Below are 15,139 nucleotides of genomic sequence, written 5' to 3' on the forward strand. Positions count from 1 at the left end.
TATAGATGCAGTAGTGCAAAGGCAGGAAAACTCATGTAGAAAGATCTGTGATATGAACCTAATTGTCCATGCGATACTAGTCTAGTAAAATTGAATATTTATTTCTAGTAAAATTGAATATCTTGAAGTAGTATACTCCATAAGATGTCAACAAAAAGAAGATGGGAAATGGTGTAATTACAAAATACACTTGAAAAAATATAGCTTATTGTAGTCCTCTCTTAGACACTGAAGAATATAAATTTAGACGGGTCCCACAGTAAATGAACAAATTAATCCTTGCTTGAGCCAGTGTTACCAAGTGTAATGTCTATTAACATTCTTAGGTATTAGGGTTCCATGGAGCACATTTTGGGAAACATGAATGTAATCGTTGAAGAGAGTAGGGGGGATAAAAGTGAATAGTGATGGGGGCAGTCAAATCATAGAATGCAGATTACTTCCATCTGGAGTCTGGATTGAATAGAGTGAAGCTACTGTGCATCATAAACTGCTTGCTGGAACATCCCCCAAAGCTCAATGGCTTCACAAGAGAGAAGATGAGTTTGGAGAAAACCTTGGCCTTAGAACCCAGGTAGGCTCTGTCCTTCAAATTGTCAAGCAAACTTTCCATGGGGGTGAGAGCTATTCAGTTAACCTTGGGACTGAGAATCTTGGTTAATGAGCATCAATCTATTTTTCTGCCTACTTCAAAAAGAAACTGACTGTGCTTCCTAAATTACTGAATGAGAGAGCAAGGTCCCCTGGAGAAGAATAAACAATAAAGTTTCACCAGCATTTAAGGCTTCCTGTCCCTGTAAAACAATGCATTTTCGTTAAAAAAAAAAAAAAAAAAAAAAAAAAAAAAAAAAAAGAAGGCTTTTCTTATAATCCCAAGACCATAAAATAATAGGAAGAATATGAGCATGTCACTTCATCCATTCAGTGAAGAGCTCCCTTTTTGCCTTCTTGACAAGTGACTTATTTAATATGCCAAGAATATTTTATTCACACAGGAGGTTAAAAGAGATGTTATATAACCGGACCTTCAAGTGACTGGTAACTCACAATGATGCCCTACATTAGTCAGAAGATATGTCATACATTCAGGTCACAGCCTCTTCAGGTAGCTGGGCATGCATGCATAGTTATTATAAGATCTACTGATACAGGATGAGGTGCTTATGAAGAAAATCTCCATTAATACAAATAGACACTGGTTCATCTGCAGAGGAAAGAAACACTGTCAAAGCTCTACCAATTACCTGATAGAGCAAAGGACTAAGTATTGGAAAAGTCTTTTTCATAAAATATGAAATTCAAGTATTACAGTGGCAATGCACTTGCTGAAGTTCTAAGAATGCAGTTGTTAGTGGGTGTGTGATTGTTGACTTGGCAGGGAGGGAAAAAGCATGGTTCTTGAGGCTCCAGTATTTCTCACCAATGGCAACGTTTGTTGTTTCGAACATTTGTGGTTTTTAACACTTGTTGCCATTGGTGAGAAATACTGGAGCCTCAAGAGCCAGGCCTCAGTCACTGCTCTACAGCCCTGGAGTGAGGATAGCTTCACTCTTGTCGTACAAGTAAGGAAATTGAGAGGCTTGGAGGCTTATCCAAGGGCACAGAAGAAAATGATGAATGCAGAGTTCAAACTTTGCCTTTGGAGTTCCAAAGCCTGCTTTTTGTCTCCTCCATCTTTCTGCTTATCTTTTCCGAATTGATTGAAAACTGTTCGTAATGAACTATCTTAATTTCTGAATCATCTCCAAAGATATTATTTCCTGAAATATGTCCATGAAAAGTGATTATATTTCGCTATCTCAAGGAATAGTTTATTTTCAAGATATGGAACTTCTTTTTGCTAAAATATCGGAGTATGCGCAGACCTTGCTATTTTACTTTGTTTAATGTAACTTTTATAAATGTGCGTTTTCTGAAGATGTATTTTAAAATTCTCTCTGTTTTCTAAGCTATATCATGGAGAATCAAGTTGAGAGAACCATATCAAACATCTAAACAGCTAGTTGAAAATGAATCTATCCTTGCTGCATAAGATTCAATAAATATTTATAGAATAAAAGAATGACTGGGAACTTCATATGACATTTGGAAAGTACCTGGAAAAACAGCAAAATCTTGCCACTCTTTATTTCTCACCAGATTTCTGGTTGAGTGGTATCAAATAAGAATCAGTAGGAAATTCACTGATCTTAATAATAGGTGTTAACTTAGTTTAATAGCAGATAATATAGATAATAGTTTTTTCTAGGTGTACCAAAAAAAATGTGACCCCAAAATAATGAGACATTATTCATCCTTTGACTTAAGAGTTTCACATTGTGGGATCTAACTTAAAGGTATACTGTTGAAAATAGTATATGTTTTCGCATCACATGGCTACTTATTGCATCACTATTTACAATAACAAAAAAATGATAGACAACTCAAATGTTCCTCACTAAGGGACTGGTTAAATCACATAGAGTATATCCGTATGATATGCAGCCATAAAAAGGAGCAAGTGATACCTGTATATACTTCCGTGGAGTGATCTTTTTGACAAATCTAGATGGAAAGAAGTACCGAACTGTATTTGTCACCAGTAAAGTATGTCTGTAAGAAATTAATGAATGAAAAAACAGTTTCGGAAAAATTAATTAACACCCTTCATTTCTAAATTTCTGGAATATTCATTTGAAATCTTCATTTGAATTACTAATTCTCTGATAAAACTTACCATCTTTTTATCTATTTTTCTTTATCATTCTCTCTGTTTCCTTGAATGTATTAATTATGATAATTTAAACATTTTTAGCTAACTCTAATAACTGCATTATCTATGGATCTGTTTCTATTGTGCATTTTTTTCTTGGTTTTAATCATGTGTCCTTGCTTTCTGGTATTCTGAATGTTGCATATTCTATGTTAAAAATGTTTAGTAATTTCAGGAGACACCTTCCTTCAGAAAATGTTCAGTCTCCTGCTAGATCAATAGAGCGATGTCAAGTCACTTTAACCCAATCAGGGACTGTGCCGAGTCAAGGTTGAGATGGAGCCCTGGAAATACTCCTTCCACATTTAGCAAGTATCCTGAAAGAAAAATTAGCCATGAACTTGAAAACCCTCCCCTACCTACCACAAGTCCACACATACAAACTGGTGATGTGCTTGAGATTTCCAGCAAGCCTACACAAAAAGGTTTGCTTGTTCTCTGTTTTCCGGTAGTTGCTCCTTGTAGGTGAAAAGTCCACTGTTTCAGCTCCTGCCTAATGCCCAGAATTAACAAATGACCAAAGAATAAAAGCCATAGAGGTGGGCTCATCTCCTAGGGGGTTCCCCCTCCTGAAAACTTAGGTCCTCTAGTCTAAATGTCTGAATGTGTCTCCTCTATATTCTAAGAGATGATTTCTATATTTCATATGGTACTCAGGGTAGTTTTTGGTGGGCAGATTCCTTTATTCCTGGCCTGCCTTTAGCTCCTTCACACATATGTAAGTGGGAGCAGTATGACTAAACATATGTAAGAGCTCATATTTATGTGTTTATTATTTATAATACATACTTGTAAATTTGTATTTTATATATAAATCATTTATTAACTTTATTTTTATTTTACAGGTATCTGGATAAAGTAGTAAATAAATATATAGTGACAAATAAATAGAAAGTTACGTGAAAAGAAACCCACAAGATTGTTGACATTAATTATTTGGGTAGAAGTGATTAGCATTGGAATAGAGGTTGCAGTGGGTGACTGATACAGTAAGAATCTTCAGATTTTTCCCTACATACTTGCACACTTTTGAATTTTTTGAAGGTTGCATTTATTTGGTAGTTAAAAACAATAAAAAATAGAAAAAGCTATATAAAACATTGGGGAAATTTATACAAATTCTAAAGGAAAAGAGGCCAATGATACTAATAGAAAATAAAGCAGAATTCAAGTCAAGGACACGTCAGTAAGGGAAAGCTAAATATCTTGTAGTGATGAAAAGTATACTCTAAAATGAATGCTGTAAATATAATTATAATGCACTAAATAATATGACATCTAAGTACATAAGCCAAAATGTAAAGATTATTTAGCAAAATTGTAGTCATATTGGGAAATATGTACCCACCTCACTGTTTTTAATAGACTAGGGAAATAAGAAATAAGGATAAAAGTAGGATTTAAATAAATCATGTGCTTAACAGCAATGATTTTACTTTTTGTTTTTCAAGAGAAGAAGAATCCTACTCTCACATGCACAAAAGAATGCCAATATTGTCAAAATACCAGGCCGGAAAGAAACCTTAATAAATTCCCCAAAGTAGGAAGTGTAGGCATCATTCTTTCTGATCAAAATGAAATAGTTTGATAAACTAACAGTAAAAAGCTAAACAAAAACTCATTAAACAAATTATTTTTTAAGCCTCCTGGACTTTGTCAAAAGAGCCCAGGGTCATTGTAGAATAATAATAGTCAAGAAAATATTGAAGAGAAATAATGAGGGAACTGCCAGTCCATATATTAATACACTAAAAAGCAAAAACAAAGCAGTGTGATGTTCTTGTAGGATTATGCAGACATACCAATTAAACAAAACTGAAAACTAGAGTCTAGTGTGTTCTAAAAATACTTTATTAGTATATTGGTTTCCACAAATAAACTAACATAACCTGGGTGGCTAAAACAACAAAAATTTGTTGTTTCACAGTTCTGGAGGTCAGAAATTAAACATCAAGGTATCAGGAGGGCCATCTGTTCTCTGAAAGCTCTAGGGAAGGATACATCTTTGCCTTTTCCTAGCTTCTGGTAGTTATCAGCAATCCTTGGGGATCACTGGTTTGTAAATGTGTCACCCCAATTTCTGCCTCCATAGCGGATGGCATTCTCCCTGTGTCTGTGTCCAAATTTCCCTCTTCTTTTAAGGACTCTAGTCACTGGGTTAGGGCCCACCCTAATGCAGTATGACTTCTTTTTAACTTAATTATATCTGCAAAGACTCTATTTTCAAAAATGGTCATATTCACAGGTTCCAGGTGGACATAAATTTGGGGAGAACACAATTCAACCCGGTACACTTAGTCAACGTGCTTCTTAAATTCAAACAAAGGAAACTTAATTCTAGCTAACATGAATAAGAAAGTGAAATTTTACCATAAGGCTTCTCTCCGGCACCCAAAAGCAGAGACTTCACAGTGGCTGGAATCAGGAAGTGTCAAGAATTTTCTGAGTCATTCTCACTCTGTCTCCATGCTCTGAGCTCCTCAACATGGTTCTTATCACTGTCTTTCGGTGCACATCTGCTTTCTCCTTTTCCCTTTGCAGACCTGCCTCTCCATGCACATAGTATCCTCAGTTTCCATTTAGATGTTCTCAGTTCCAGGCACAAGGACCATCTAACTCTCAGTCCCTGTTCCAAATCCCTAGGAGAAATATGATCGGTCCAGGCCATCAGGACACAGTGATCCCCCTCTATGGCTTGGGAGTTGGGAGTGCGGGCAGTTTTCAGAGAAATGTGACCATCACCAACTGGGCAGTTTCTTCCCAAGGTATTTTAGGTAATATTTTTAACCAGTAAGGAAAAGGAAAACTCATTCAATAAACTCTCTGGCAGGAGAAAATAACAATTTAGGAAGAACAGGATGTAGCCTTGTCATGCATCATACAGCAAAATAAATCACAGAGAATTAAAGATTAAATGTAAAAGTATCTTAGAATACCAGAGAAAAGAGGTGAATATTTATATTACTTCATATATTTATGTAAAGAACTTTGAATCATTCCTCAAGGATGACAGCATATATATTAGTTATTTACTAGTTTAAAGTGCTAGTTGTCGATTACTTTAGGCTCAAAGAGTGAAAATTTGCTGCCAATGAGATTTTTTTAAAATGTGCAATGTCCAATTCTTTGAAAGATTTTAAAATATTATTTGGAGTGATACCCGTATCATTGAAATTAAGTTAGTGTTTTTCAAGGTGATTGCATTGAAAGGTATTATGCATTCAAATTTATATCAGTATGGCTATTTTAAAAATTAATGCAAAGTAGTCTGTAAAAACTTCACTGTCACAAATTTATGGAGACTACTGTTTCCCTATCTCAATGTTTGTTTGTTAAGTGTTCTGCTATTATTCTGAGTAACTATGGCCTCATAGAATGAGTCTACAGTACTAAAAAAAACAGCTTCTTCATTTAAATAAGATTGTTCTAGAAAAATCTAAACAATATTCACTTAATGGAAAAGCTATTCTGTATTCTATTTATAACAAAACCTCAATTGAATTTTTATAGAATTGGATAATACTTAATTTTATTTTCCATTAAATAAATTCATCTTTAAAATACTCTTAGATTAGCTTTTGTTGTTGAAACCCCTAAAAATACATTACTATATATTTCTAACTTAAAATAAGTTGAATAAAATTAAATGTAATTGTATGTATCTTTGATTACTTAGGAACCTCAAGTGTGGCGGCACTTAGTAGGCATTTAAGAGTGATGCGTAAGTAAGTGATTTAACAGGTTAATTTTCCAACATTAGTTGCAATCAATGATTTGCATTGACTAGTGTTTTGAACAATGATGTGAAATAGAGCAGCATTGAAAAAATATCTCATTCCTAAATTTCTCTAAAACTAACTTTTAAAAAAATAAGTACTTGATATAAGGATATTTTCTCTTTCTCCTACAAACTGAGAGCAGAGAATGCCAATAAAATTAGAATGCTGGGATTTTTAGATTTTCATTAATTAATGCTTTATAGTATTTACCTCATTTTTCTACATTTAAGTCTGAACCAATTAAATAATCCCAGGAAATAAAAATTTTTTTCTTCAACTTGAAGTGCTTGGAATAATAGATGTGAAAGTATGTAGTAAATTGTAATAATGGCATAATACAAAAGGCATTATTTAAAATATTAGTAGTAGTAATACCTTACATTTACTGGGTATTTAATAAGTTTCAGGTATTAATCTAAGTGCTTCCTATACTTAATCTTATTTAATCCTTGAAGCCACCCTCTGAGATAAATACTTTTATTATCACCATAAGGAGCATGGAGGTTAAGACTGAAGACCTTAGAGTCTCCAAACCAGGGAGGCAAGGCTATAGGAAATGTACAGTCAGTTTATTTATGAATGACTCTTTCCTTGTGTCCTCACTGCTTCAAGATCAACACAAGGGAGAAATACTGAGATCTAGCCATTGCCCACTGAAGTCATAATAAAACTATAGCCCTGTCAAAATATAAGACTAAGTGATTCAAAAATCCATTTTAAAGACATTAGTCTTAGCTTTCATAGAGTTTTTGGTGAAGAAACATGGAAATCCACTTGGGATTTAGCACACTGTGGTGAGTGTGCTTTCAGTTACATAGATTCAAATATCAAAACTAAAAATACAAGAAAGCAGAGGACGTGTAAAACATTCCCAGCTGACTGTTACCTGACTACTGACAGTAGGAGGGAAAGAACTAGTCAAATAACTTCTTGTTGTTCGACAAAATAGCTCTTGATTTTGTGAAGAGCAAAATAACATCCTCTTTATGTTTTGATGTAATTGAGGCAACCAAGAGGTCTGTATTTGCACAATTTTTCTTCTCAGGGTCAACTGAACAAATTTCTAATTCTCAAGAAAGAGAAAGAAGTAAGGTACTGAGTTTAACAAACTCCTCCACAATCTATGTTGATTTAACGTTTGAAAATCGTATTATATTTTGCTACTTTATTCACTTATTACCATTACATTAATTTTGTAGGAGGCTGTCATATTCTATTTGAGCCCAATAAATCACAATGAAATGATTAAATATCTTATATTTAGCAATTAACAAAGGACTTTGATCTTTTTCAAAATCATTCAGAGACTTTCAGTATAATGATAACATACACTTGACTGCTTTCAAATAGGAAACTCCCTGAAAAAAAGGAGAGGGAGGGAGAAATTTCTGTTTTGGAACAAAAAACCAAACACCGCATGTTCTCACTCATAGGTAGGAGTTGAACAATGAGAACACAGGGACACGGGGAAGGGAACATTACACATCAGGGCCTGTTGGGGGTGGGGGCTAGGGGAGGGATAGCATTAGAAGAAATACCTAATGTAGATGATGAGTTGATAGGTGCAGCAAACCACCATGGCACATGTATACCTATGTAACAAACCTGCATGTTCTTGCACATGTATCCAAGAATGTAAAGTATGATTAAAAAAAAAAAAAAAGAACTTCTGTTTTAAATTAAAATAAAAACTGAATTTCTGAGGGCATGTGAAACATTAATTTTAAAAGGCTTTGACTTCTTTATCAGTGACATTATTGGAACCACTGACCTGTATTAAAAAGAAAGAAAAATAACACACGTTTGGGAGCTTTGGAATTAAGAGATTGGTTTGATAGCCAGGCAGGCTGCATTCATTTACTTTAGTATGCTAAATAGCTAGATAAAACTAAATAGAGTGAGTCATTTGGAAATCTCAACTCTTTATACTACCATATAACATAAATGTATTATCACCTTGCATTAGATGAATATTTTCAATCATGCCTGTGTGCCTGGCATTGTACAGGTGATGGGAATGGTGGTACTCATTTCCCGGGGAAAGTTCAATCTTTCTTGAAACCCAGATGGTCGTACGGAGTGTTTTCTTTTAAAATCCAGGAAATTGTGCCTTGATCTGGTTTTCGTCAGTTGTTCGGGTTTCGTCAAGCACTGTATTCAGTGCTGTGAAAGCTAGTAGTTTCCAATATCAGTAAGACAGTGTCGTTGCAATGGCTGACCCACTAAATTTGGCTCTAAATATATCTAGGTTGAAATATTAGGTATATCATTCACTGGCTACTTGACTTTGGGTAAACATCTCACCTCGTATGATTTTTTTATTTTTAATTTATAAATAATTATATGTATTTATGGGGTACAGGGTGACCTTTTGATATATGTTTACATTGTGGAATGATGAAGCTAAATGAATTAACATATTTATTACCTCGTGCACTTATTGTTTTTGGTTGTGAGAGATTTTAAATCTCTTTAAGCAATTTTGAAATATACAATATATTATGATTAACTACACTCACCAGGCTGTGCAATAGAACTCTAAAACGTATTCCTCCTGAATAACTGAAACTTTGTACCCTTCAGATGACATCTTCCTACTCCCCATTCCCTCCTCCCACCCAGCCTCTGATAGCCACCATTCTACTCTTTACTTGGATGAGTTCAACTTTGATTTCATGTGTAAGTGAGATCATCAAGTATTTGTCTTTTTGTGCCTAGCTTATTTCACTTCACAATACAAAGATATATGAACTTATTTGAATCTTAGTTTCATCTTTGTGGGAACAGTAAACCTCTTCTACAGAGAACAGAGAGTTTACACAATTAAGATATATATGATATTTATCTATATATCTATATATCTATATCTCATGTAGATCTATGTCACATAGATCTATATATGAGATAGCTATCATTCATCTATAATGTATCTATTGTATCTATTAATCTAGTTTTTATACACTATAATTACAATATAATATCTATAATATATATTTTATATATAATATGTTATATGATATGTAATATATCTGATATAATATGTTGTAACTATAATATGTGATATCTATAATATAACATATATTAAAATATATATTATGGATAAATTAATTGATATAATAGATATATATTCAGTTGGTACTCCATATTTGAGGGTTCCACATTTGTGGATTTTTTTAATGTTTTCTATTTGCAGACAACTGTGGATAGAAAATATTTTTTTAATTGCATCTGTGCTGAACATGTGCACTATTTTTCTTGTCATTATTCCCTAAACAATACAGCATAACGACTATTTACACAGCATTTACATTGTATTAGATATTATAAGTAATCTAGAAAGGATTTAAAGAATATGAGAGGATGTGTGTAGGTTTTATGCTAATATTACGTCATTTTATATCAGAGACGTAAGCGTTGATAACAGTTTGGCTCTGCATCCCCACCCAAATCTCATCTCAAATTGTAATCGTCACATGTCCAGGGAGGGACCTGATGGGGAGGTGACTGGATCATAGGGATGGCTCTCCTAAGCTATTCTTGTGATAGTGAGTGAGTTCTCACGAGAGCTGATGGTTTTAAAAGTGTTCCACAGCTCCCCGCTTTGCTTTCGCTCTCTCTCCTGCTGCCAAGTAAGATGGACCTTGCTTTCCCTTCACCTTCCCACCATGATTTTAAGTCTCCCGAGGCCTCTCCATCAACGCAGAACTGTGAGTCAATTAGACCTTCTTTTTTAAATAAATTATCCAGTCTCAGATAGTATTTTTACAGCAGTGCGAAATGGACAAATACAAGCATCCAATGGTGTTTGGTATTTGCAGGAGATTCTAGAACCAATCCCCAACATCTGTTAATCAAATATATGTGCCCATATATCTATAATGTATAGTTTAGTGTACCCAGTATAGGTGGAATTCAATAACTAGTGTCCATTTGTAGTAGTTGTAGTACTAGTAGTAGTAATAGTATGAGTGTACTGTAGAAAGGATAATAATTTGAGTTCTGAAATCAAGAAGACCTGATTTTGAATCTTGACCCCACTACCTAATAGTCCTGTAAGCAGTTTTCTGGCCTGTAAAATGGAAAAACAAAAAAGATTCCTAACAGCCAGATTTTTATAAGGATTAAATTAATTCATATATGTAAAGTGTTTTGCATAAAACTATTAATATTACCATGTAACTTCAAAAATATGTCTGCAGATTCTGGACTGAAATAATGTTTTACCATTTGTTGTACCTCTGGGACTCCCTGATATGTAGGAGACGATTTATTAAATGGTTCTTTAATTGATAGATCATGTGTCATGGATCAGATATGGGGCACCATCACTCCCATTCCAAGCTACTTTTTTCCATTTATCAAACCAGCAGTTTTAATTTGCCTAACTCTCTATTTTGATTGATGTGCGGCAGCCTTAGATTTGAATGCAGTCAATAAACTGTCACAGCTGGATTTGGGATACAGTTAGGGTACCCCGGCACTATTAAGATTAGCTTTCTGGAAAAATCCTCAAATGGAGGAGTACATAAAATGAGAATACTGATGTCAAACAAAATACATGACCAGTGTGATATTGGACAAATTGTTTACCTCTCTGGGCCAGTTTTGTTGTCTACAAAGTGGAAAAAAATGATTCCAGGGTCCTTTCATTCTTTAAAAATCCTCATGACTTTGTTAGAATTCCTCTCCTTCATTCACGTCTCCTTCTCTTTAGAGTTAACAGCTTTAGCCATTAGGTCTCTAATCTATCTCAAATTACTTCTTGGTGTGGTGTGAGGTAGGGCCTCAGGTTATTTTTTATCCATATGCTTATCCAGTTATTCCAGTTCATTTGTTAAAATGATTTTCCTTTCTTCCCTGAATTGTCTTAGAGCTTTTGTAAAAAGTCAATGATCATTTATGTGTATATCTATTTCTGGACTCTGTTGTGTTCCTTTCATGCTTTTATCACTCCTAATGCAAATACCACCTCATACTTGTCTACAATATCCTTTATACAGTCTTAAAATCAGCTATTGTGGGTTTTTCAACTCTTTTTCTCTTTGAAAATTGCTTTGGCTATTCAATGTCCTGTGAATTTCTAGATACATTTTTAAACCACCTTGTCGATTTCTGCCAAAAAGTGTGTTGGGATTTTGCTTTGAATTGTTTTAGATTGATAGACCAATTTGGAGAAAATGAACATCTTAATAATAATATGTAGTATTCTAATTTAAGACATGGTATGTCTCTTCATTTATTAGGTCTTCTGCTATTTTTCTCATCAATGTTTTTAGTTTCTGGTAGAGGCATCTTGCATATCCTTTGTTGTAATTATGTCTAAATATTTTATATGTTTAATACTCTTAGAAATGAATTATTTCTCTTAATTTTATTTTACACCCATTTGCCATTGCTCAAATACAGAAATTTATTTGTATACTTGCCTTGAATCTTAGAAATTTACTACATAATTTTATTAGTTCTATCAGGGTATTTTTAAAGATTCCTTAGTATTTTCTACATAAACAATCATGTTACCTGTGAATAAAGATAGTTTTACTTCTTCCTTTCCAATCTTTATGACTTTCCTCTCTTTTACTTTATTGCAGTAGCAAGGGCCTCCAGTACAAAATGGAATAGAAATGGTAAGAGCAAATATCTTTGCTTAGTTCCTGATGTTGGGAGGAAGTATGCAATTTTTCCACACTAAGTATTTACTGGTCATTGTGTTTTGTTTTGCCTTTTTTTTGTAAGTCCTTTTATTAGATGGAGAATGTTCCTTTTTATTCCTAGAGTGAGAAGTTATTTTTTAAAAAATTAAATGAATGTTTAATTTGACAACTGTTTTTCCTACATCTATTGTATCATTATAAAGCTATGCTCTATTAATTCTACTAATGTTGTGAATTACATTAATTGATATCTGAATGGTAGCTCAGTCTTGCATTCTTGAGATAAAAGTCCTTTGGTAATGCTATATTTTCTTTTTCATATTTTTGTATTTCATTTGTTAATATTTCACAATTATAATTATGAGGCTTATTCTTTTATTTTTATTTCTTATAATATCTTCATCAGGTTTGGCTATTGGGGTTGTGCTGGTCTTTTAAAAATGACTAGGAAAGTATACTTTTTTCCTCTCTTTTACCAAAAAAAAATTGTGTAAGAATAATATTACTTCCTTAAATGTTTTATAGGATTTAACATTGAAATCAATGAGCCTGAGGTATTTTTAAACAAAGATATTTAAATAAATTTAGTTTGTAATAGATAAAGAAATATACAGATCTTCTATTTCTTCTATTTTTTATAAGTGTTGGTAGTTTTGTGTTTTAAGCTATTTATAGATTTCATCTAATGTTGTTGATGGAAAGTTATGCATAATTTTTTTATCATTTCCCTTGTGGTTTTTTTCTTGATCCATGGGTTATTTAGAAATGTGTTGTTTAATAGCCAAATCTTTGGGAGTTTGAGAACATACTATTATTATTTCTAGTTTATTTTTCTTGTCATCAGAAAACATACTCCATAATTATTTCAGTTTTTAAAGTTTATTGTGACTCGTTTTATACTCCAACATATGGTCTACTTTAATAAACATTTCATATGCACTTAACAAGAATATTTAATCATCAGTCATTGATGTACAACTTGTCTTTACTGATTTTTCCTCATTATATAACTGACTGAAAGGTATTTTGAACGCTCCAACTATAATTGTGTCTGTGTGTTTCTCTCTTTAGAGGTGGTTGCTTTTGCTTCACATATTTTTAAAATCTCTATGATTAGATGCATATACATTTAGGATTGTTAAGTATTCCTAATGAATTGACCAGTTTATTACTTGTAAAATGTCCTTCTTTATCTCTGATAGTATTCCTTATCTTTAAGTCTACTTTGCCTGACATTAATATCGCCACACAAACTTTCTTATAGTTACCATTGTATGATACAGTTTCCACTCTTTTTACTTTCAAAGTCTCTGCATCTTTGCATTTAATATGCATCTTTTAGTCATTAGCGTATAATTGGTCCTGGTATTTTTCCCCAATTTGATTATCTCTGTCTCCTTATTTAACATTTATGTTTAATGGAATTATTGACACAGTTGGGTTTATGTCTACTGTTTTGTTATTTGTTGTCTATTTATCTTCTGTTGTAGATCTTCCTCTGTTGCTAATTTTCTGCCTTCTTAATTGAAAAGGTTAATTGAAGAGATTTTAGTATTCCCTTTTAATTTCTTTATTGTCTTTTAGCTATAACTTTTTTGTGGTTGCTCTAAGCTTACCAAATATATCAATAATTTGTCATAGTCTACTTATAGTTAATAGTGTATCATTTCACAGAAAATATAACTACCTTGCAACAACATAATTCTTTCTAATTATAGGAATTAAAAGAATGGTTCTTTGCCTATTGTCATATATTACATTTGCATGTGTTACAAACCCCACAATGCAGTGTTAACATTTTTAAACCATCAATTGTCTTTCAAAGAAATTAAGGGAAGAAGAAAATGTACAATTTACCCATGTGTTTGACATTTTTTATGTTCTTTGTTCCTTTCTGTACATCTAGATTTCATGTTTCATCTGCTGTCATGTCCTTTCAGCTTGAAGAACTTACTGTAGCATTTCTTATAATGCATTTTTGGGTTTTTGTTTTTGGTTTTTTTTTTTTGGTTTTGGGTTTTTTTTTTTTCTGACAACAGATTATCTTAGCTTTAGTTTATCTGAAAATGTTCATCGGCTAATCAAAATGTTGAATAAGTTTACTTAGATACCACTTTTTGAAAAATGATTCATATATTCTCCATTGTGGCAGAAACATTCATTCCTCACGTAATATCCATAACCTACTCAATTTATCAACACTCTTGCAGGTCATAAGTTCTTTAGATTGTTATATTCAGGAAAAACATTTAATAACACACATGAGATCCCTATTAGCCCTCTTGTCTTGCAATCAGGGAGGTCACATATTTAAAAATATTTCAACCACAGGATAGTGGAGATCAGCCTAGATCTGTTAATGACTGGTGGAGCAAAGTCCTTTCCTCTCCTCAGCCTGTGGTTTGTTCTGAGCTATATGGAGTGACCATGATATAAACTTTGGTTGCACAGTTTACCATTGAACAACACAGGCTTGAACCATGTGGGTTCACTTATATGCAGATTTTTTTCCAAAAAATATGTTGGAAAATTTTGTAGAGATTTGTGACAATTTGAAAAAATGCACAGATGAACCACATAGCCTTGAAATAAAAAAAGTAATAAAAAGGTAACTATGTCAAGAACACATAAAATATATGTAGGTAGTTTTTTAATCATTTGCTACCATAAAATATATACAAATATATTATAAAAAGTTAAAATTTATTAAAACTTAGTCACATAAACCTATACTGTACATGGTGCCATTCTTGATTGAGAGAAATGTAAACAAATGTAAAGATGCAGTATTAAATGATAACTGTGTAAAATTAACTATAGGGCATACTATACTATGGTAATAATTTCATGGCCACCTCCTGTAGTTATTTTAGTGAACTCGTGTGGCAAGTATCTGCATAAAACAATGTGCGAAGCTAATCATCTCCACGTGAGCAGTTCATCACTCCAGTAAA

The sequence above is a fragment of the Macaca mulatta genome, chromosome 9 (assembly GCF_049350105.2).
Source record: "Macaca mulatta isolate MMU2019108-1 chromosome 9, T2T-MMU8v2.0, whole genome shotgun sequence".
Taxonomy (NCBI): domain Eukaryota; kingdom Metazoa; phylum Chordata; class Mammalia; order Primates; family Cercopithecidae; genus Macaca; species Macaca mulatta.